A 22,454-nucleotide genomic window follows, 5' to 3' on the forward strand; every position below is an offset into this window, starting at 1 on the left:
GCAGAGAGAGAGGGGGGAAGCAGGCTCCCTGCTGAGCAGACAGCCCGATGTGGGGCTTGATCCCAGGACCCTAAGACCATGACCCAAGCCAAAGGCAGAGGCTCAACCCCTTGAGCCACCCAAGTGTCCCCATAAACATTTATTAAACACCTACAATATGTGAAAGACATATTGGTAGTTTTAACAGTGCATGGCTTACCTTTAACCCAGTACTTTTCATGCATTACAAAAATGATTTATTCTCTTATCTGTCTTTTCAAATAGACTTATATTCTTTGAAAGCAAAATTACTGTCAGTAGAGTTCTTGCCAATAACAACTGCCCTGAGAAAAAGATACTTGAACAAAATTTTGAGAACCACTATTGGTAATTATAGTATTAGTAATAATTACAATATTTAGAAGGAAGAGGAAAAGCAGAAGGGGCAATATAAAGGGATTGCTAATTACCAGTATTCTCTGTTTATTTTTCCATTTAATCTTATCATAACTCTACAAAGGAAATGACATTATGGATCCCATTTTACACAATAGAAAGTCAAGATGCAAATGTGTTAACATCAGGGTGTTAACTTAATCAAATCCCTCCAAGAAACAGAAGTGAGTGGGTGGATGGTGGTAGATAAAGGAGAGAGAGCCGTCTGCAACCCATCATTATGCGGCATTGGATATGTATATCTGGATCTTGGAAGCCAGGGGTCTGCATTGTAGACACATATTTAGGAGTCCTTGACTTATACGTAGCAGTCAAATGCCTGAACATGTATAAAGAGGACAACAAAGAAGAATAAGATGGGCTGAGTAGAATACTTAAAGAACACAGAAGGAAGACTATTATGAAAACAAACAAAGGAGGAAAATATGTCAAGAAAGAGTAATTAAAATGTTTATCAGAGCTTCTGATTCTGCAGGAGAAATGAAGTAGGATGAGAAGGAAAAATGCACAATCATTTGGGAACTTGGGGTAGGGGAGTATTTCTAAAGTCAGAATTGAGCTTGTGATGGGGCAAGAGCCAAAGCTCAGAGCTCTGGAAAGAAACAAGGGATACATGCATCCCGATGTTTATAGCAGCCAAACTATTGGAAAAAGCCCAAGTGTCCATCAAATGATGAATGGATACAGAAGAGGTGGTATATACAAACAATGGAATATTACTCAAATAGCAAAATGACCTTTTGCTATTTGCAATGATGTAGATGGAACTAGAGAGCATTATGTTAAGTATAAAAAGTCAAGTCAGAAAAAGACAAATACCATATGATTTCACAAATACATGGAATTTCAGAAACAAAACAAATAAGCATATGGGAGGAAAAGAGAGAGAGAGAGAGAGACAAACTAAGAAACAGACTCTTAACTATAGAGAACAAACTGTTGGTTACCAGAGGGGAGGTGGGCAAGTGAATGGGTTAAATAGGCAGGAATTATGGAGGGCCCTTGTCATGAAGAGCACTGAGTGTTGTATAGAAGTGCTGAATTAGGGGCGCCTGGGTGGCTCAGTGGGTTGAGCCTCTGCCTTTGGCTCAGGTCATGATGCTCAGGGTCTGAGATCGAGCCCCGCATTGGGCTCTCTGCTGGGTGGGGAGCCTGCTTCCCCCTCTCTCTCTGCCTGCTGCTGTGCCTACTTGTGACCTCTCTTTGTCAAAAAAATAAATAAATAAAATATTTTTTAAAAAGAAGTGCTGAATTGCTAAATTATGTCACCTGAAACTAATACACTGTATGTTAACTAACTGGAATTTAAATAAAATCTTCTAAAAAAAAGTGACAATGGATACATGGAGTGAAAACTTTTGTCAACGAACTTGGTTATAAAAGAAAGAATATAGAAGTGAGGGCAATATAAGATAAAGGAAAAATATTTATGTTTTTAAGATAGGAGATATGTAAATATGTTTCTGAACTGAGGTTAACTGAGTAACTCCCAGTAACAAGTGAGATTTGAGATGGAGAAAGGAGGTGACTGGGAAGCCCGGGTGACTCAGTCAATTAAGTGTCTGCTCAGTCAATTAAGTGTCTGCCTTCAGCTCAGGTCATGATCTTAGGATTGTGGGATTGAGCCCCAAGACCCACATCTGGCTCCCAGCTCAGTAGGAAGCCTGCTTCTCCCCTGCCTCTCCCCCTGCTCATGCTTTCTCTTTCTTTCTCTCTCTCCCTCTCTCTCAAGTAAATAAATAAAATCTTTGAAAAGAGAGAGAGAAAGAGAAAGGAGGTGACTACTGTAGGAGGCTGGAGATCATGAGGTCCAGAGCAAAGATGGAGCAATTAGGAAAAGGTGGCAAAGAAGAGCCTCTGAAATAAATGTGGGTGAGTTAAGCCATAATCTAAGTCATTAAACAAAGATACTGGAAAAGAATATTTATACTTCATATTATAAACAACTAACCTCCAATATATACAGGGTTCCTTGAACTCCATTAAAGCATGACCAACAATCAATAAAAATAGGCATATGGTAAAAGTAGCCAGTTCACTGGAAAGCAAATAAACCAGCATACAAGAGGATAATTAATCTCACCCATAAGAAGAGATATGCAAACGAAGATACACAGAAATATTTATTTTCACTCATCAGATTGTCAAAAAATGCAGAAGTTTGGCAACTCTGAACATTTATATTACTGTCAAAACCTTAAAGAAGGAAAATTTGCAATATACATATTATAAATTCATTTACCCTTGGACCAGCAATCCCACTTCTGGGAGTTTATCTCATCCTGAACTTAAGAAGAGCTTGGTCTTTCAGGATTCCTTTTTTTTTTTTTTTTTTTTTTTAAGTATTTTGTTTCTTTTGCATTTCAGATTCTCAACTTCTTGAACTCAAAAGTTCCATGTCACAAGCAGGAAAAAATATACAGTGCAAAAAAGACAGTCTCCTCAATAAATGCTGCTGGGAAAAATGGACAGCTCTATGTAGAAGAATGAAACTCGACCATTCTCTTACACCGTACACAAAGATAAACTCGAAATGGATAAAAGACCTCAACGTGAGACAGGAATCCATCAGAATCCTAGAGGAGAACGTAGGTAGTAACCTCTTCAGTATCAACCACAGCAACTTCTTTTAAGATATGTCTCCAAAGGCAAAGGAAACAAAAGCGAAAATGAACTTTTGGGACTTCATCAAGATCAAAAGCTTCTGCACAGCAAAGGAAACAGTCAACAAAACAAAGAGGAAACCCAGAGAATGGGAGAAGATATTCACAAATGACAGTACAGACAAAAGGTTGATATCCAGGATCTGCAAAGAACTTCTTAAACTCAACATACACAAAACAGACAATCATGTCAAAAAATGGGCAGATGATATGAACAGACACTTCTCCAATGAAGACATTCAAATGGCTATCAGACACATGAAAAAGTGTTCATCATCACTACTCATCAGAGAAATTCAAATTAAAACTACACTGAGATACCATCTTTCACCAGTTAGAATGGCCAAAATTAGCAAGACAGGAAACAATGTGTGTTGGAGAGGATGTGGAGAAAGGGGAGCCCTCTTACACTGTTGGTGGGAATGCAAGTTGGTGCAGCCTCTTTGGAGAACAGTGTGGAGATTCCTTAAGAAATTAAAAACAGAGCTTCCCTATGACCCTGCAATTGCACTACTGGGTATTTACCCCAAAGATACAGATGTAGTGAAAAGAAGGACCATCTGTACCCCAATCTTTATAGCAGCAATGGCCAGGGTCACCACTGTGGAAAGAACAAAGATGCCCTTCAACGGATGAATGGGTAAGGAAGATGTGGTCCATATAGACTATGGAGTATTATGCCTCCATCAGAAAGGACGAATACCCAACTTTTGTATCAACATGGACGGGACTGGAAGAGATTCTGCTGAGTGAAATAAGTTAAGCAGAGAGAGTCAATTATCATATGGTTTCACTTATTTGTGGAGCATAACAAATGACATGGAGGACATGGGGAGATGGAGAGGAGAAGGGAGTTGAGGGAAATTGGAAAGGGAGATGAACCATGAGAGACTATGGACTATGAAAAACAATCTGAGGGTTTTGAAGGGGCAGTGGGGTGGGAGGTCAGGGGAGCCACGTGGTGGGTATTATGGAGGGCACATATTGCATGGAGCACTGGGTGTGGTACATAAACAATGAATTGTTACACTGAAAAGAAATAAATTAAAAAAAAAAAATAAATCCTCCAAAAAAAAAAAAAAAGAAGTTCCATGTCACATGATTTGGTTTTTAATTAGAAGATATTTATATTGAGTCAAGAAGGTGGAGAAGTAGCAGGCTGAGACTACTTCAGGTAGTGGGAGATAAGCTAGATAGCTTATCTAAAGATTGCAAACACCTACAAATCCAACGGGAGATAGAAGAGAAGAAGAACAGCAATTACAGAAACAGAAAATCAACCACTTTCTGAAAGGTAGGACTGGCAGAGAGGTGACTCCAAAGCGACGGGAAGATAGAACGCCGGGGGAGGGGCCGGCTCCCGGCAAGCGGCGGAGCAACGGAGCACAAAATCAGGACTTTTAAAAGTCTGTTCAGCTGAGGGACATCGCTCCAGAGGCTGAACCGGGGTGAAGCCCACGCGGGGTCAGTGTGGCCTCAGGTCCCGCAGGGTCACAGAAGGATCGGGGGTGTCTGAGTGTCACAGAGCTTACAGGTATTAGAACGGGGAAGCCGGCTACAGAGACAGAGCCGAGGAGTAAGCTCTAAGCTCGGGGTTACCTTGAACCGGTCGCAGGCTCGGTCAGCTCAGAGCGCGGCCGGAGGCCAGGGTGACGGGAGTAATTGGGCGCTGTTCTCTGAGGGCACACTGAGGAGTGGGGCCCCGGGCTCTCGGCTCCTCCGGACGGAGACTGGGAGGCCGCTGTCTTCATTCCCACCCTCCGGAACTCTACGGAAAGCACTCAGGGAACAAAAGCTGGAAAGCAAACCCGAGTGGATTACTCAGCCCAGCCCTGGGTAAGGGCGGTGCAACTCCGCCTGGGGCAAAGACACTTGAGAATCACTACAACAGGCCCCTCCCCCAGAAGATCAACAAGAAGCCCAGCCAGGACCAAGTTCACCTACCAAGGAGTGCAGTTTCAATACCAAGGAGAGCAGCGTAATTCCAGAGGAGGAGAAAGCAAAGCACGGAACACATGGCTTTCTCTGCATGATTCTTTAGCCTTGCAGTTAATTTAATTTTTTTTCTTTTTCAATTTTTTTTTCTCTTCTTCTGCTAAATTTTTTTAACTTTTACCCTTTTCTTTTTTAACATTTTTTAACTAGTTTATCTAATATATATATATATATATATTTTCCTTTTTATATTTTTTCTTTATTCGTTTTCTTTTTTTAATTGTTTCTTTCTTTTTTTTTTTTTTCTCTTTCTGAACCTCTTTTTATCCCCTTTCTTCTCCCTCACGATTTGGGATCTCTTCTGATTCGGTTAAAGCATATTTTCCTGGGGTTGTTGCCACCCTTTTAGTATTTCACTTGCTCCTTCATATACTCTTATCTGGACAAAATGACAAGGCGGAAAAATTCACCACAAAAAAAAGAACAAGAGGCAGTACCAAAGGCTAGGGACCTAATCAATACAGACATTGGTAATATGTCAGATCTAGAGTTCAGAATGACAATGCTCAAGGTTCTAGCCGGCTGGAAAAAGGCATGGAAGATATTAGAGAAACCCTCTCGGGAGATATAAAAGCCCTTTCTGGAGAAATAAAAGAACTAAAATCTAACCAAGTTGAAATCAAAAAAGCTATTAATGAGGTGCAATCAAAAATGGAGGCTCTCACTGGTAGGATAAATGAGGCAGAAGAAAGAATTAGCGATATAGAAGACCAAATGACAGAGAATAAAGAAGCTGAGCAAAAGAGGGACAAACAGCTACTGGACCACAAAGGGAGAATTCGAGAGATAAGTGACACCATAAGACGAAACAACATTAGAATAATTGGGATTCCAGAAGAAGAAGAAAGAGAGGGGAGCAGAAGGTATATTGGAGAGAATTATTGGAGAGAATTTCCCCAATATGGCAAAGGGAACAAGCATCAAAATCCAGGAGGTTCAGAGAACCCCCCTCAAAATCAATAAGAATAGGTCCACACCCTGTCACCTAATAGTAAAATTTACAAGTCTTCGTGACAAAGAGAAAATCCTGAAAGCAGCCAGGGACAAGAAGTCTGTAACATACAATGGTAAAAATATTAGATTGGCAGCAGACTTATCCACAGAGACCTGGCAGGCCAGAAAGAGCTGGCATGATATATTCAGAGCACTAAACGAGAAAAACATGCAGCCAAGAATACTATATCCAGCTAGGCTATCATTGAAAATAGAAGGAGAGATTAAAAGCTTCCAGGACAAACAAAAACTGAAAGAATTTGCAAGTACCAAACCAGCTCTACAGGAAATATTGAAAGGGGTCCTCTAAGCAAAGAGAGACCCTAAAAGTAGTAGATCAGAAAGGAACAGACACAATATACAATAACAGTCACCTTACAGGCAATACAATGGCACTAAATTCATATCTCTCAATACTTACCCTGAATGTTAATGGGCTAAATGCCCCAATCAAAAGACACAGGGTATCAGAATGGATAAAAAAACAAAACCCATCTATATGTTGCCTACAAGAAACTCATCTTAAACATGAAGACACCTCCAGATTTAAAGTGAGGGGGTGGAAAAGAATTTACCATGCTAATGGACATCAGAAGAAAGCAGGAGTGGCAATCCTTATATCAGATCAATTAGATTTTAAGCCAAAGACTATAATAAGAGATGAGGAAGGACACTATATCATACTCAAAGGAACTGTCCAACAAGAAGATCTAACAATTTTAAATATCTATGCCCCTAACATGGGAGCAGCCAACTATATAAACCAATTAATAACAAAATTAAAGAAATACATCGACAATAATACAATAATCGTAGGGGACTTTAACACTCCCCTCACTGAAATGGACAGATCATCCAAGCAAAAGATCAACAAGGAAATCAAGGCCTTAAATGACACACTGGACCAGATGGACATCACAGATATATTCAGAACATTTCATCCCAAAGCAACAGAATACACATTCTTCTCTAGTGCACATGGAACATTCTCCAGAATAGATCGTATTCTCGGTCCTAAATCAGGTCTCAACCGTTATCAAAAGATTGGAATCATTCCCTGCATATTTTCAGACCACAATGCTCTAAAGCTAGAACTCAATCACAAGAGGAAATTTGGAAAGAACCCAATTACATGGAGACTAAACAGCATCCTTCTAAAGAATGAATGGGTCAACCAGGAAATTAAAGAAGAGTTGAAAAAATTCGTGGAAACAAATGATAATGAAAACACAACGGTTCAAAATCTGTGGGACACAACAAAGGCAGTCCTGAGAGGAAAATATATAGCGGTACAAGCCTTTCTCAAGAAACAAGAAAGGTCGCAGGTACACAACCTAACCCTACACCTAAAAGAGCTAGAGAAAGAACAAGAAAGAAACCCTAAACCCAGCAGGAGAAGAGAAATCATAAAGATCAGAGCAGAAATCAATGAAATAGAAACCAAAAAAACAATAGAACAAATTAACGAAACTAGGAGCTGGTTCTTTGAAAGAATTAATAAGATCGATAAACCCCTGGCCAGACTTATCAAAAAGAAAAGAGAAAGGACCCAAATAAATAAAATCATGAATGAAAGAGGAGAGATCACAACGAACACCAAAGAAATACAGACAATTATAAGAACATACTATGAGCAACACTACGCCAACAAATTTGACAATCTGGAAGAAATGGATGCATTCCTAGAGACATATAAACTACCACAACTGAACCAGGAAGAAATCGAAAGCCTGAACAGACCCATAACCAGTAAGGAGATTGAAACAGTCATCAAAAATCTCCAAACAAACAAAAGCCCAGGGCCAGATGGCTTCCCGGGGGAATTCTACCAAACATTTAAAGAAGAACTAATTCCTGTTCTCCTGAAACTGTTCCAAAAACTAGAAATGGAAGGAAAACTTCCAAACTCATTTTATGAGGCCAGCATCACCTTGATCCCAAAACCAGACAAGGATCCCATCAAAAGAGAGAACTACAGACCAATATCCTTGATGAACACAGATGCAAAAATTCTCGCCAAAATACTAGCCAATAGGATTCAACAGTACATTAAAAGGATTATTCACCACGACCAAGTGGGATTTATTCCAGGGCTACAAGGTTGGTTCAACATCCGCAAATCAATCAATGTGATACAACACATTAATAAAAGAAAGAACAAGAACCATATGATACTATCCATAGATGCTGAAAAAGCATTTGACAAAGTACAGCATCCCTTCCTGATCAAAACTCTTCAAAGTGTAGGGATAGAGGGCACATACCTCAATATTATCAAAGCCATCTATGAAAAACCGACCGCAAATATCATTCTCAATGGAGAAAAACTGAAAGCTTTTCCGCTAAGGTCAGGAACACGGCAGGGATGTCCGTTATCACCGCTGCTATTCAACATAGTACTAGAAGTCCTAGCCTCAGCAATCAGACAACAAAAGGAAATTAAAGGCATCCAAATTGGCAAAGAAGAAGTCAAACTATCACTCTTTGCAGATGATATGATACTATATGTGGAAAACCCAAAAGACTCCACTCCAAAACTGCTAGAACTTGTACAGGAATTCAGTAAAGTGTCAGGATATAAAATCAATGCCCAGAAATCAGTTGCATTTCTCTACACCAACAACAAGACAGAAGAAAGAGAAATTAAGGAGTCCATCCCATTTACAATTGCACCCAAAACTATAAGATACCTAGGAATAAATCTAACCAAAGAGACTAAGAATCTATACACAGAAAACTATAAAGTACTCATGAAAGAAATTGAGGAAGACATAAAGAAATGGAAAAATGTTCCATGCTCCTGGATTGGAAGAATAAATATTGTGAAAATGTCTATGCTACCTAAAGCAATCTACACATTTAATGCAATTCCTATCAAAGTACCATCCATTTTTTTCAAAGAAATGGAACAAATAATCCTAAAATTTATATGGAACCAGAAAAGACCTCGAATAGCCAAAGCAATATTGAAAAAGAAAGCCAAAGTTGGTGGCATCACAATTCCGGACTTCAAGCTCTATTACAAAGCTGTCATCATCAAGACAGCATGGTACTGGCACAAAAACAGACACATAGATCAATGGAACAGAATAGAGAGCCCAGAAATAGACCCTCAACTCTATGGTCAACTAATCTTCGACAAAGCAGGAAAGAATATCCAATGGAAAAAAGACAGCCTCTTCAACAAATGGTGTTGGGAAAATTGGACAGCCACATGCAGAAAAATGAAATTGGATCATTTCCTTACACCACACACGAAAATAGACTCAAAATGGATGAAGGATCTCAATGTGAGAAAGGAATCCATCAAAATCCTTGAGGAGAACACAGGCAGCAACCTCTTCGACCTCAGCCGCAGCAACGTCTTCCTAGGAACATCGCCAAAGGCAAGGGAAGCAAGGGCAAAAATGAACTATTGGGATTTCATCAAGATCAAAAGCTTTTGCACAGCAAAGGAAACAGTTAACAAAACCAAAAGACGACTGACAGAATGGGAGAAGATATTTGCAAATGACATATCAGATAAAGGGCTAGTGTCCAAAATCTATAAAGAACTTAGCAAACTCAACACCCAAAGAACAAATAATCCAATCAAGAAATGGGCAGAAGACATGAACAGACATTTCTGCAAAGAAGACATCCAGATGGCCAACAGATACATGAAAAAGTGCTCCATATCACTCGGCATCAGGGAAATACAAATCAAAACCACCATGAGATATCACCTCACACCAGTCAGAATGGCTAAAATTAACAAGTCAGGAAATGACAGATGCTGGCGAGGATGCGGAGAAAGGGGAACCCTCCTACACTGTTGGTGGGAATGCAAGCTGGTGCAACCACTCTGGAAAACAGCATGGAGGTTCCTCAAAGTGTTGAAAATAGAACTACCCTATGACCCAACAATTGCACTGCTGGGTATTTACCCTAAAGATACAAACGTAGTGATCCGAAGGGGCACGTGCACCCGAATGTTTATAGCAGCAATGTCTACAATAGCCAAACTATGGAAAGAACCTAGATGTCCATCAACACATGAATGGATAAAGAAGATGTGGTATATACACACAATGGAATACTATGCAGCCATCAAAAGAAATGAAATCTTGCCTTTTGCGACGACATGGATGGAACTAGAGGGTATCATGCTTAGGGAAATAAGTCAATCGGAGAAAGACAACTATCATATGATCTCCCTGATATGAGGGAGAGGAGATGCGACATGGGGGGTTAAGGGGGTAGGAGAAGAGTAAATGAAACAAGATGGGATTGGGAGGGAGACAAACCATAAGTGACTCTTAATCTCACAAAACAAACTGAGGGTTGATGAGGGGAGGGGGGTTGGGAGGGGGGTGGAGTTATGGACATTGGGAGGGTATGTGCTATGGTGAGTGCTGTGAAGTGTGTAAACCTGGCGATTCACAGACCTGTACGCCTAGGGATAAAAATATATTATATGTTTATAAAAAATAAAATTAAAAATTAAAAAAGAAGATATTTATATTACTCACATAATAACACAAATACAAGGTTATTTCTTGCAACATTCTTTGTTATATAAAAGATTAGACTATATCAAGTATCCATCAATATTGGGCTGAGTAAATATCTCGTGGTATGGACTATGTAGTTGTAAAAAAGAAATATATATGTATGTACATATACATAAACACATATATATAGTCTGTGTAGTGATATATTATCACAGCATGTGATACAGCATACCCTAGGATAGATTTTAAATTTAAAAGAAACATGGTGCAGGACAATGAATATAGTAGCCTTCACTTGTGAAAGAAAAGGGGGGAAATAAGAATATATATTTATATTTACATGAAGAAATACAAGTCAGAAACTAAAAGCTAGTCCCTAACAAAAGGGGCAAGAAAGGGAAAAGATGAGAATGAGACTTCCCTGTGTATATCTTTTTATATCATTCTGACTTTTTAATAATTTAACCATGTTAGCTATTAAAAATAACTAAGAGCATTGAAAGAAAAATGAAATAAAATTTATTGTTTGCATTCCTAACCTTTTTTTCATGATTAAATCAGCAAATGCTGCAGAAAAGCTGTTCCCAGCCATAATGCTCTGAAACATTTTGTCTCTATCAGATGTGAAGTACTCTGTATAATAAAATATCAAGGTTAGGAATGATTTTTTAAAAATAAATTATAGCAGAGCCAATGTTTTCCACAATACTCTCATGCACTTACTATGCAATGTGCATTCTTGAATAAGAGAGAAATAGGAGTTATAACTGCTTGCTAGGAATTTGGAAGTGCGGTACAACAGTCGTGCCCTTTCGTACAGCGGATCTTTTCCAAGACCCTGGTAGGATGCCTGAAACCAACGGCAGTACCAAACCCTATATATATTTTTACCCTGTACACACATACCTATAACAAAGTTTAATTTATAAGTTAGGCACTTTAAGAGATTGACAACAATGACTAATAATAAAATTGAACTATTACAACATGTCTAAATTGAATTACGGTATCAGATAAAATTATAGATGGGATTAAAGCTTGTCTATCATCCATTATCATCTGTAATCAATACACGATTTAATATTCTCTTGAAAAAACTTCGAACTATTATAACAACACACTATAATAAAAGTTACGTGCACGTGGTCTCCCTCTTTCCAAATATATCTTACTGTTTTGGGCTCACCTTTCTTTTGAGGATGCGAGAGGATATAATCCCTAGAGGAGAAAATGAGGCGAATGGAATGGCGTAGGCATTGCGACGTAGAGTTAGGCTACTATTGACCTTCGGATGATTCATCAGAAGGATCATCTGATTTCTGACCGCGGGTGACCGACCATTGACTACGGGTAAATGAATCGCAAAAAGCGAAAATGCGGATAGACTACTTTACTTTCCTTGGCAATTCTTCCCGGGCACCTTGAGAACGTGGCTCACATGTGAATACTATGGTCAGGGTTTTTGTTTTGCTTTAAGATTTTTATTTATTTATTTATTTGACAGAGTTCACAAGCAGGCAGAGAGGCAGGCAGACAGAGAGGAGGAAGCAGGCTCCCTGCTGAGCAGAGAGCCCTATGCGGGGCTCGATCCCAGGACCCTGAGATCATGACCTGAGTCGAAGGCAGCGGCTTAACCCACTGAGCCACCCAGGCGCCCCTATGGTCACGTTTTATCACAGAGAAGCAACAAGTTTAGCGCATGCTGTTCTAGAGTTCAAATAAAAAATGTTTAAACTAGAAATCTCAGATTTGTTTGTATTACACTGTTAACAGCTGAGAGACAATTTCTAGGAATTTCTACCATCAAAACAGTAAGTGGAACTGCTTACCAATATGTTACCGGAGCCCAAGAAGACCCTGGCTGCCTGGTTCCCTTTGCTCAGGTTCTGAAATTCTTAGTCATAGCAGTCCAGTTCTTTGGAAATATATTTTTCCTTTTTAATGAGAAACCATAAAATTTATTTGAAACCATAAAATTTATTTGAAACCATAAAATTCCCCAAGCCAAATAATTGTTTTTCACTCTCGTGTCCAAATAAATTCTGAGGGAGAGAAAAGAATAATTTTTCAAAGAAGTTATTTGTATATCAATCCCAAAGAATAAGTGCTTTCAAGTCCGCTGCATATAGCTCTCAGCTAGTGAAATTTCTGCAGCAGGCATTTTCCTCTAGAAAATGTAAAAGAGATAAAACCTGTTGCAATGTGTTTGGCGGCTTGAATTCTAGACCATCTTAATTTTGAGCTATAAATTAGCTTAGCTCTGTATATCCAAAACCTAAAAGAAATTGAACTGTTGCAAATAAATAAATAAATAAATAAATAAATAACTGTGAATTTACCTCAGACCCAGTGGAAAAATTGACCTACAGCCCCAGTTCTGATATGGTTCCTTAATCAGTAAATTTAAGGAGTTGGAATTATATTGCATCTGTAGCTCTCGCTACCTTAAACATTCTGATTCCCTTTCCTCTTGGGTGTGCTAGGAAACAAAGCTGCATTTTCAGGTGCTCCTTACTCTGAGACCAACATCTCAAATCACACTAGTCACTGCAACAGACAAGAAAATCTAAGGCTTAAACTGTACTTTTTGCCAAGGAAAATTTTCAGAAACATATTCTTGAATGTATGGGAGCCCTCCACAATGCAGAGCTCTGAGAGATGAGAATCTTTTGTTCCAGCACTTCCTGAAATTCAGAAGCATTATCATTGTTTCATAGCTCAACTGAGGAAGATAAGGTTTCTTTCCACAATCTAAGTTGAGAAATATCATATAAAAAAAATAAAATCGAAATAGTCTAACAGTGTTCCTCTAAGGTGGTCTGCAACTTTTGCCCTACCTTAACTGATTATTGAAAAATCTGAAAAAAACACAGCTGGAAGAAAATAGGTTTTATCTCTTTATTAACTTGAGGTGTTTCTTCCAGGAAAGAGAGATTTTTGGCAGAAAATAATGAAAACACAAGGGCTTGTGCTATATGCTAGAAGAACTGCTCCTGAGACGATAAAGGTGAAATGCAGATAAGGACTGTCAAGATGCAGCCTATTTGCTTTTTTTTTTTTTTAATTTTTTTTAAGTAAATTGTGTTTCCATTCTATTCCTATCCATCCTGGCTATGAAGTAACTGTCAACCCAGAGATCTAGAAGCTCTAGTGAAATAATGTAGACTTAATTACTTTGGTGCCCTTTAGGTATCTAATCCATGCTATAGGTGATTTCTCTGTCATTTTATCACTGGGAGGTACAAAATAATAAGTCCATCTTCAAAAGACGTGGGCTTAACAGGACTAATATTTTTACTTTTCATATCCAGATACTGGAATAAAGGAAATTGCTAACTATAACTTAAAGCCGAAATGTGCATAAATTTTAGTCACTGTAAGCACTAAATCAATTGCGGTATTTTTATCAATGATGCATTTTAATAGAACCAAATTTACCTGAAATAGGAACTTTATAATAGTCATATGGTTAAAGGAAAAGGAAAATTTCTTGGTACCTCTCTGTGCCATGTGGTTCACTGAAACCACAATTTTAAATATTTCACCTATTTTGAGACATATTTTATCACATTTAAACATCTATCAAATCAAAACACATCCTTACAGGGTGCCAGGGTGGCTCCATCATTTCAATGGCCAGCTCTTGATTTCAGCCCAGGTCATGATGTTAGGGTCCTGACTTGGCTGCTTGTGGATTCTCTCTCTTCTCTCCCTCTGCCCCTCCCTCCATGCATTCACATTCTCTCTCTCTCTATGAATAAATAAATAAATCTTTTTAAAAATGCACCTTACACTAAGGAGTAAATCAATTTAATTGGCAATGTTTTCTTTTTTTCTTTCTCAATGGTACATAACACCACAACTCTGTGATCATGAAAAATGGTAAATTACTGATTCTTTTGTTGTCTCATATGGTAAGAGCCATTCATAAGAAAGCATTACTTATTTAACATAAATAAAGCATTAAGTCAGCATATGTTTTCTCCAGGCACCAAGGGATGCTAATGGCAAAGCACACAGTAAAGACCATAATAATATCCTGTGGTAAGCTGAATAATGTCTTCCAAAGATGGCCACATCCAGGACCCCAGAATCTTTAACTATGTTGCCTAACATGACAAGAGGTATTTTGCAGATGTGATTATATTAAGGCCCTTGAGACAGGGAGGTTATCTTGGATTATCTGGGTGGGCCTAATATCATCCTAAGAGTCCTTATAACAGGGAGCCAGGAGGATCACAGGGAAAGATTTAAGAACAGAAGAAAAGGTTGGAGTGATGTAATTTGAAGAATGAGGAAGGGACCAGAAGCCAAGGGATGAAAGGATCATTTAGAAGCTGGAAAAGGTAAGGAAACAGATTTTTCTCTAAAGCCTTCAGAAGGAATGTAGCTCTGTGGACACCTTGATTTTAGGTTCTAAGATTTTAGATTTCTGACCTCCACAAACACAAGGTGAGTTAATTCATGTTGTTTTAAGCCTGCAAGTTTGTGTGATTTTTTTTTTTTTTTACAGCAGCAATAGGAAACTAATACAATCCTCCTAAGAAACATGTTTTGAAAAGTACAAAATATTTTTTACACTCCTGGTTGGTCTCCAGATATATACACATATTGGTAATTCCATTCTTGTTTTATAAAAAGATGCAGAGCTTAAAAAAAAATGGAACAATAGATGGATAGAAGGACAGGTAGAGTAGTAGGTATGTAACAAAACAAAAATAGCAATGTGGTAATTATAGAATCAATGAAGTAGGTATACGGGTGTTTGCTGCATACTTTTCCTTTCAACATCCTATATGTTTTTTAACATTTTGTAATAAAATATTAGAAAGGTGAAATGATGCACATGTGACAGCATTAAAATAGAGATGATGCCATTCTTTAAAAGAAAAAATAAGTTTTTAGCCAAGTGACTCTCTGAAAATATAAGCCCCTGCATGGCTTGCACTGGGTAATTGGGTTAAATTACAATTTTTATATTAGTCCTAATTTTCACTTATGGATATATATGTATATATATATGTATACATATATGTGTATATATATATACACACACACACAGAGTAGAAAACTTCAATGGAAAACTGGTTCTTTTTCTTCATCAGGAGTAATTTTTATTAGAGAATGACTTAAAAGACAAAAAGAAATTACATGGATCATTTCACAATATGTACTGAAGGATACGCTTGTTACCATTCCTATGTCAGCAAAAGAATTATAAAACAACCTTAATACTTCCCAGTCCTGGGGAAAAAAAAGTGAAGTAGAAATGTGCCTTTAACTCTCTTCAACCGCTCCACCCGTCCTTACTCTCTTGACATCTCCCTCTTACTCTCTCTCTCTCTCCAAAGGGATTCGCTCCAGATCAGTTGGAAAATAAACACCCAGGTTGTTCTTTATCAAGATGGTTTTGTTTTAGCAGCCTTCCCTCAAAAATTTTAGTGTCTTTAGTGCCTACAGTGAAGGAATAAATAATGGCAGAGTCCCAAGTCCTGTGACATGCCACAGAGTATCTGTGAATCTCCAAAAGATGAAGCTGGGCTTGCTTCCAAAATCAGTTCACAAGGTTAGCCCTATAACCTATACATGGTGAACAGCTCCTGCTACCTGGTTAATAAGAGAAATCACGTAGGAACTGTAAAGTAGACTGTTGTTCTCTGATTATTTCCTTATCTTTGGATTCACAGTTATGCTCATAGTCCATAGCACTGCTTCTGAAATTTTAGGAAAAGTCAAACACCATTAAAATGAACAATAACGGGGGCGCCTGGGTGGCTCAGCGGGTTAAAGCCTCTGCCTTCAGCTCAGGTCATGATCCCAGGATCCTGGGATTGAGCCTCACGTCGGGCCTCTCTGCTCGGTGGGGAGCCTGCTTCTTCCTCTCTCTCTGCCTGCCTCTCTGCCTACTTGTGATCTCTGTCTGTCAAACAAATAAATAAAATCTTAAAAAAAAAAAAAAGAACAATAACGTATAAAACTTTTATCCCACTTTAAATGCCATGACGGGTTTTCATTATCACATTTACATCTCAATTGGTTAATTGTATTTAATTTTTTTCATATTCCTGCTACTTGTTTCATTATATCTATCATCCTCTTAAAATTGCCTGTAACCTACAGTAGAGGATCTTCAAAAATTAGCCAATTAAACAAAGGCACAGACCATTAAGTTACTTAATTGTTTGTTTAATGGACTTTGCCAGTTTACTTTAGATTATCCTATTTTAAAAATTCACTTAGATGTGCTGCCAACATGGAAAGTGCTTGGCTTGATCTCAAGTGGAAACCATACTGTTATTTTACCTCCTTGACATCATCCTTGATTACCGTTGATAGATTTTTCTCCTTTTAGGTTTTAAACTGAGCTCCTCTAGGAAAGCCTATCTTATATCTTCACATTCTTTGTTAGTAATGTAAAGAATAGAGTCTTCTCTCTCTCTTTCTTTCTCTTTCTCTCTCTCTTTCTCTCTTTCTTTTTAATTGCATTGGATTAGATTCCTCAGCTGGGCCCCAAGTGCTACTCAGCAATTCTTTTATTTAACTCTAATTGATTCCCTATCGCACTTGCCACAGCAACTGTTTGAAAATGCATCTCAAGGCTCCTGGCCCACACCTGTCATCCTTACTCTCAGTAAATAATTTTGCCATCTACCTAAATCAAAAAGACGACCAAAGCCCTCCGAAGGAAATTCCTATTCTGGTATATATCCATCATTTGAAATTTTCTTGGAAACTTATTTTTTTCTGATTCCTCCATGATCCGAAGGCAAGAATGTCATTTCCTTCCAAGAATAAATCTTCCACTACCTAGAAAAAAACGCTGCTTCACCTGTAATATTTACCCTGTACAAGCAACTAGATTCCCTGCCCACCCCCCGCCCCCGGCCCAGCTTTACACCTCATAGCACACCAGAAACAACGTTGGATTTTTTTGTTTGTTTTTGTTTTTGTTTTGTTTTGTTTTGGGAGAGAGAGAGAGAGAGACTGAGCTGGGGAGGGGCAGAGGAACAGGGAGAGAATCTTCAGCGGGCTCCATGGCCGGTGCAAAGCCCAGGACAGAGCCTGAGGCGGGGGCTGGATCCCACCTCCTGAGATCATGACCTGAACCAAAATCAAGAGTCAGACGCTTAACCAGCTAAGCCACCCAGGCACCCTAAGGCTGAAATATTTAAACCTGACTTTACTGAAGGCTAGAGAGTAATGAGAGAGAAAAAATTCCAAAGAAGTATGTGTAACTGGATGATCTGATTTGCAATACAACTGACTCATCCCCAGTTTATGACCCACTACAGGGTGCCGTCTTCTTGGCTTCTCAACTGCCTACACGGAAAATAACAGCATGCTGGAGCGTGCGTCTAGACAGCTGACCTCCTCAGGAAAGAGCCAAGACACTGGGATGCAAAGAATGAAAAGTATTTCTTTTCTTGACTTCCTGGGGGCCACCGTCAGAGTATTATTTTCTTTTCTTCTTAGGATGGACATTAGGAATGTCCACTGTACCATGACAATAACTATGTGTTCTAGCTACATGAATTTTTTTGCTCAAGTTCTGTAAATACCTTCTCTAACCCGTTTTATAGTCTCTCTTTTTTTCCTTGAGTATATTTTTCTGCTTTCCCTTCTGTGAATTATCTACCCATGCCTTAACACAATACCAACTTTGATTTCCTCCGTGTGATCTTCCCAGGATCTCCTTGTACTTTATTTGCATGTATTTGTTTTTCCTCTAATATAGATGAACCTTGGCCCATAGGGTATTTGTAAGTTGTGTATTTGGCTGTCCTTTCACTGGACTGACCTCTCAGATAATAAGGAATCTACCTTTTTCATAATAATATCAAGAATTTCACATAACATTATTAGAATTTATATTTACTTGTCTTAGTCCCTTTAGGCTGCTTTAACAAAAATGCTATAGACTGGGTAGCTTATAAACAACAGAAAGTTATATCTACAGATCTGAAGGATGGAAAGTTCAAAATCAAGAGACCATCAGATTCCGTGTCTGTGAGGATTTGCTTCACTATTTATGGATAGCTGTTTTCTCACTGTATCTTCACATGCGGGAAGGAGCAAAGGAGCTCTCTGAGGTTTCTTTTTATAAGGGTTTTTATAAGGTTTATTTTATAATCCCATTAGTGCCCTCATGATCTAATCACCTTCCAAAGGTTCCTATCTCCAAATACCATCAAAATGGGGATGATGTTTCAACATATGAATTTTTTTTTGAAGATTTTATTTATTTATTTGACAGAGATTACAAGTAAGCAGAGAGTCAGGCAGAGAAAGAGAGAGGAGGAAGCAGGCTCCCTGCCAAGCAGAGATCCCGATGCGGGGCTCAATCCCAGGACCCTGGAATCATGACCTGAGCCGAAGGCAGAGGCTTTAACCCACTGAGCCACCCAGGCGCCCCTCAACATATGAATTTTTGAAGGACACAGTCTTTGGCATTCTGGTCACCTGTGTATCAGATGGGCTGCTGAGCACTGTTAAAGCATTATCTCATTTAATCTTTACCACAACCTTAAGAAATAGGTTCTCTTATTAGCGCCATTCTACAAATGAGGAATAGGGGAAAAGAGGTTCGATAACTTGCCCAAATTCCCACAGATATAAGGACTAAGCCAGGCTTTATGGGTAAGCATTTAACTCCAGGGATCTTGCTCTTGCCTCTTACCGACTCCCACAACAATCCCTTTCACTTATAAGCAGTCCATAAATGCTGGTTGATTTTAGTATTGAATTGGTCTTCCATTTAAAGCAAGATAAGCTTTGCTCTCAACTGTATTACGTGAGAAAGAAAGAATGGACTTTAAAGTGTATCAAAAAGCCTGCTGCAAATCAGACCTCAACTCACAAAATTTACAGGAAAAGGTAGGATTTGGGTTCATTTGCAATATCCACATGAGGGTTATTGGCTCTTAATTTTAAAAAGGTTTCATGGGGAAATAATAAAAGCCAAGAAACCATGTGAAGCCACTTACATTTTCTTTACACACATATTCTTGCACAACTAAGTTATGTTACCAAGCCTGATTAAATAGACTGTTACCATAACATGTCACCATGTTATTTAACCCATACCTTTGAAATGAATCATCTCTAATGTGGCATTCTTGATGAATGCCTTACTCTCTTGGCTAATACAAAATAAATTATTTTTCTTAATAAAAATAAAAGATGATCCAGATTTTTGATGAATAATATGTAAGACAAGTTGCACCCAGGCAGGAACAAGTTGCTGATGAAACTCTCAGCATCTTTGAACATAGAGATTCCAGGGCCAACTAGATTTTTTGTTTAAGTGAAAGCATTTCTCTTTCTCAACTAACTAGGGAAGTGAGTGTGTAATATCAAGACAACAGCTATCAAGTCCATCCACCTAAATTAAGCTTATAGACTAGAATATAAATATATATAAACAAGAAGCAGTAATGCATTTTATTGGATGGGATATTATAATTCATAATCAAATATTTTTAAAATAACTTTTCATATCCCAATTGTTTCCATGTAATTGTTTTTGTTTTCCTCTGAGAGCACTTTAATGCAAAACTGAAATTGTGAATACTACTATATTAGCTGCTGCCCAGAAAAAATATTTGCTCTGACTTATGGTAGATAAAAGAGATGAAAAGTATTTTTTTTTTTTTAAAGACCTTACCCACCCATTTGACAGAGAGAGATCACAAGTAGGCAGAGAGGCAGGCAGAGAGAGAGGAAGGGAAGCAGGCTCCCTGCTGAGCAGAGAGCCCGATGCGGGACTCGATCCCAGGACCCCGAGATCATGACCTGAGATGTAGGCAGCGGCTTAACCCACTGAGCTACCCAGGCACCCAAGAGATGAGAAGTATTATATCTTCTTCTTTAGCTCATTTCAACACCACTCAACTTTTTCTGTTGTGTCTTACTTGTGCAAATGCAAAAATACAATACTACATAGAAATCCTAAACACCGCTTTTGAATTCATATGGTTTGTATTTTATTGACTTCTAAAAATCAATTTGTTCCTCTCCTTAATATTAGTAGCTCAGCACATTAAGAGAACTGTGCCCTGATGGATAGAGATTCCGGATCCCAGCAGGATTTTCTTTCTTCTAGAAACATTGAAATGTGGGATGAGCTATTGTGATTGGGGGGTGGGGTGGTCCAGGGGAGAATGTAGGGCGAGGGGAAGGGATTTCCAGAAAAAAAAAAAATCATGAAGCGTTCTTAAGCCTGCAGAAATTTATGAGATAATTTTCATCCTTAAAAGAGATCTTTGAAGATTTCCGTGCTTTCTTGTTGCCAGCAGTGTCTTCTGTTGAAATGAGATAATTTCTGTAATTGAGTACCTCCAAAAAGCAAGAGAAAAAAAAAAATAGAGAAAGGTTGGCACATTTTTTTAAGATACCAAATTAAACAGAATGATAGCCTGAATTAAGGACAGAGAAAAGTAGCAAGCTTTGCCTATGCCATGGCCTCAGATATCCTGGCATGTATTCAGTTAGATGGATGCGGTTTATATGTTTACAACAAATATCTGTGTGCAACAGTTACATAAAGCATGATAAAGGTAATCGGAGTTTACTGATGAAACACCTAAGGGAGCAGAGCTTCTTTTAAAAAATTCTAAGTTAGAAGTAACTTGTCAGTTATACAAAGAACAGTGTATGGGTCCAAAAATATTCCAATTTTTCATAAAATGAACAATGTCTACCTTTGTCTGAGGAAACAACAAAGTTGAAGGAACGAAAAGCAGGGCAGGGCATGGAATGACGATGTTGCTAACTAGTTTCATGAAATAAAATGTTTTAAGCTAATATTAGACCATATATGTATTTATATGTTTATATATGCACATATAAATATTATATTTATATATAAATATGTATTTGTAATACAATATATAATATATTATTTATATATAAATATAAGTATTATATTTATATAATATATATAAATATATATATAAATATATAAATATATTTCACAATATATAAATATATATAAATAAATTACATATATTTATATATATAAATATATTTCACAAATTTCATTATTCAAACTTCCTCACATGGTACAATTTCCTTTAAAAATGTGTTTTTGTTGAGGGGTGCTTGGGTGGCTCAGTTAGTTCAGCTTCTGCCTTGGCTTAGGTTGTGATCCCAGGGTCCCACACCTGGCTCCCTGCTGGTGGGACGGATGTCTGGTTCTCCCTCTCCCTCTGCCCCCATCCCACCCACCCCCAATCATGCTCTCTCTGTCTCTCTCTCAAATAAAAAAAATAAAATCTTTTTTAAAAAATGTGTTTTTGTTGAGTTTATTATTCAGATTTATATCTCCATGGGATTTAAGCAAAGGCTGAGAAACCTTTATTAATGCCTAAAATATGGTTTATCTTCCTGCAGTGACATGAATGCCAAAAAAAAAAGAACCAGATATTGCATTTTTCATCAAATATTGAAATAGAGATTATCTAGTAAATGCAATTTTTTTTCCGGGAGCTTATGGGAAGTGATTTGTATGCATGTGACAGCTATTTGAGCATCCTTCAATGTGTGTGTGTGTTTGTGTGTACATTTTAAACAAAAATGCCGTCCCACTTTCAATGTCCTGGGCCTCAGGCAAACTGACCAGAGCTCCTCTAACACTAGGCATCACTCAGCAGGCCATGAAAGGCCATGTAAAACATGGTGATTTGACAATCAGAAAGCAGACACCCATAACCACATACTCTTGTTTCCCCCTCTCCTGCTCTCTATGGTGTTCTTATATGTCATTCATGTAAACATTTTAGGTTTATTCTTCCAGAAATTCCACAGGTTTTTAATCATCTACCTATCCAATAGTGTACACCTGCTCACCTACTTTCTCACAGAGTCCGCCTTCTGC

Source organism: Enhydra lutris, unplaced genomic scaffold, assembly GCF_002288905.1.
Source record: "Enhydra lutris kenyoni isolate GAN:26980312 unplaced genomic scaffold, ASM228890v2 scaffoldscaffold19, whole genome shotgun sequence".
Lineage (NCBI taxonomy): Eukaryota > Metazoa > Chordata > Mammalia > Carnivora > Mustelidae > Enhydra > Enhydra lutris.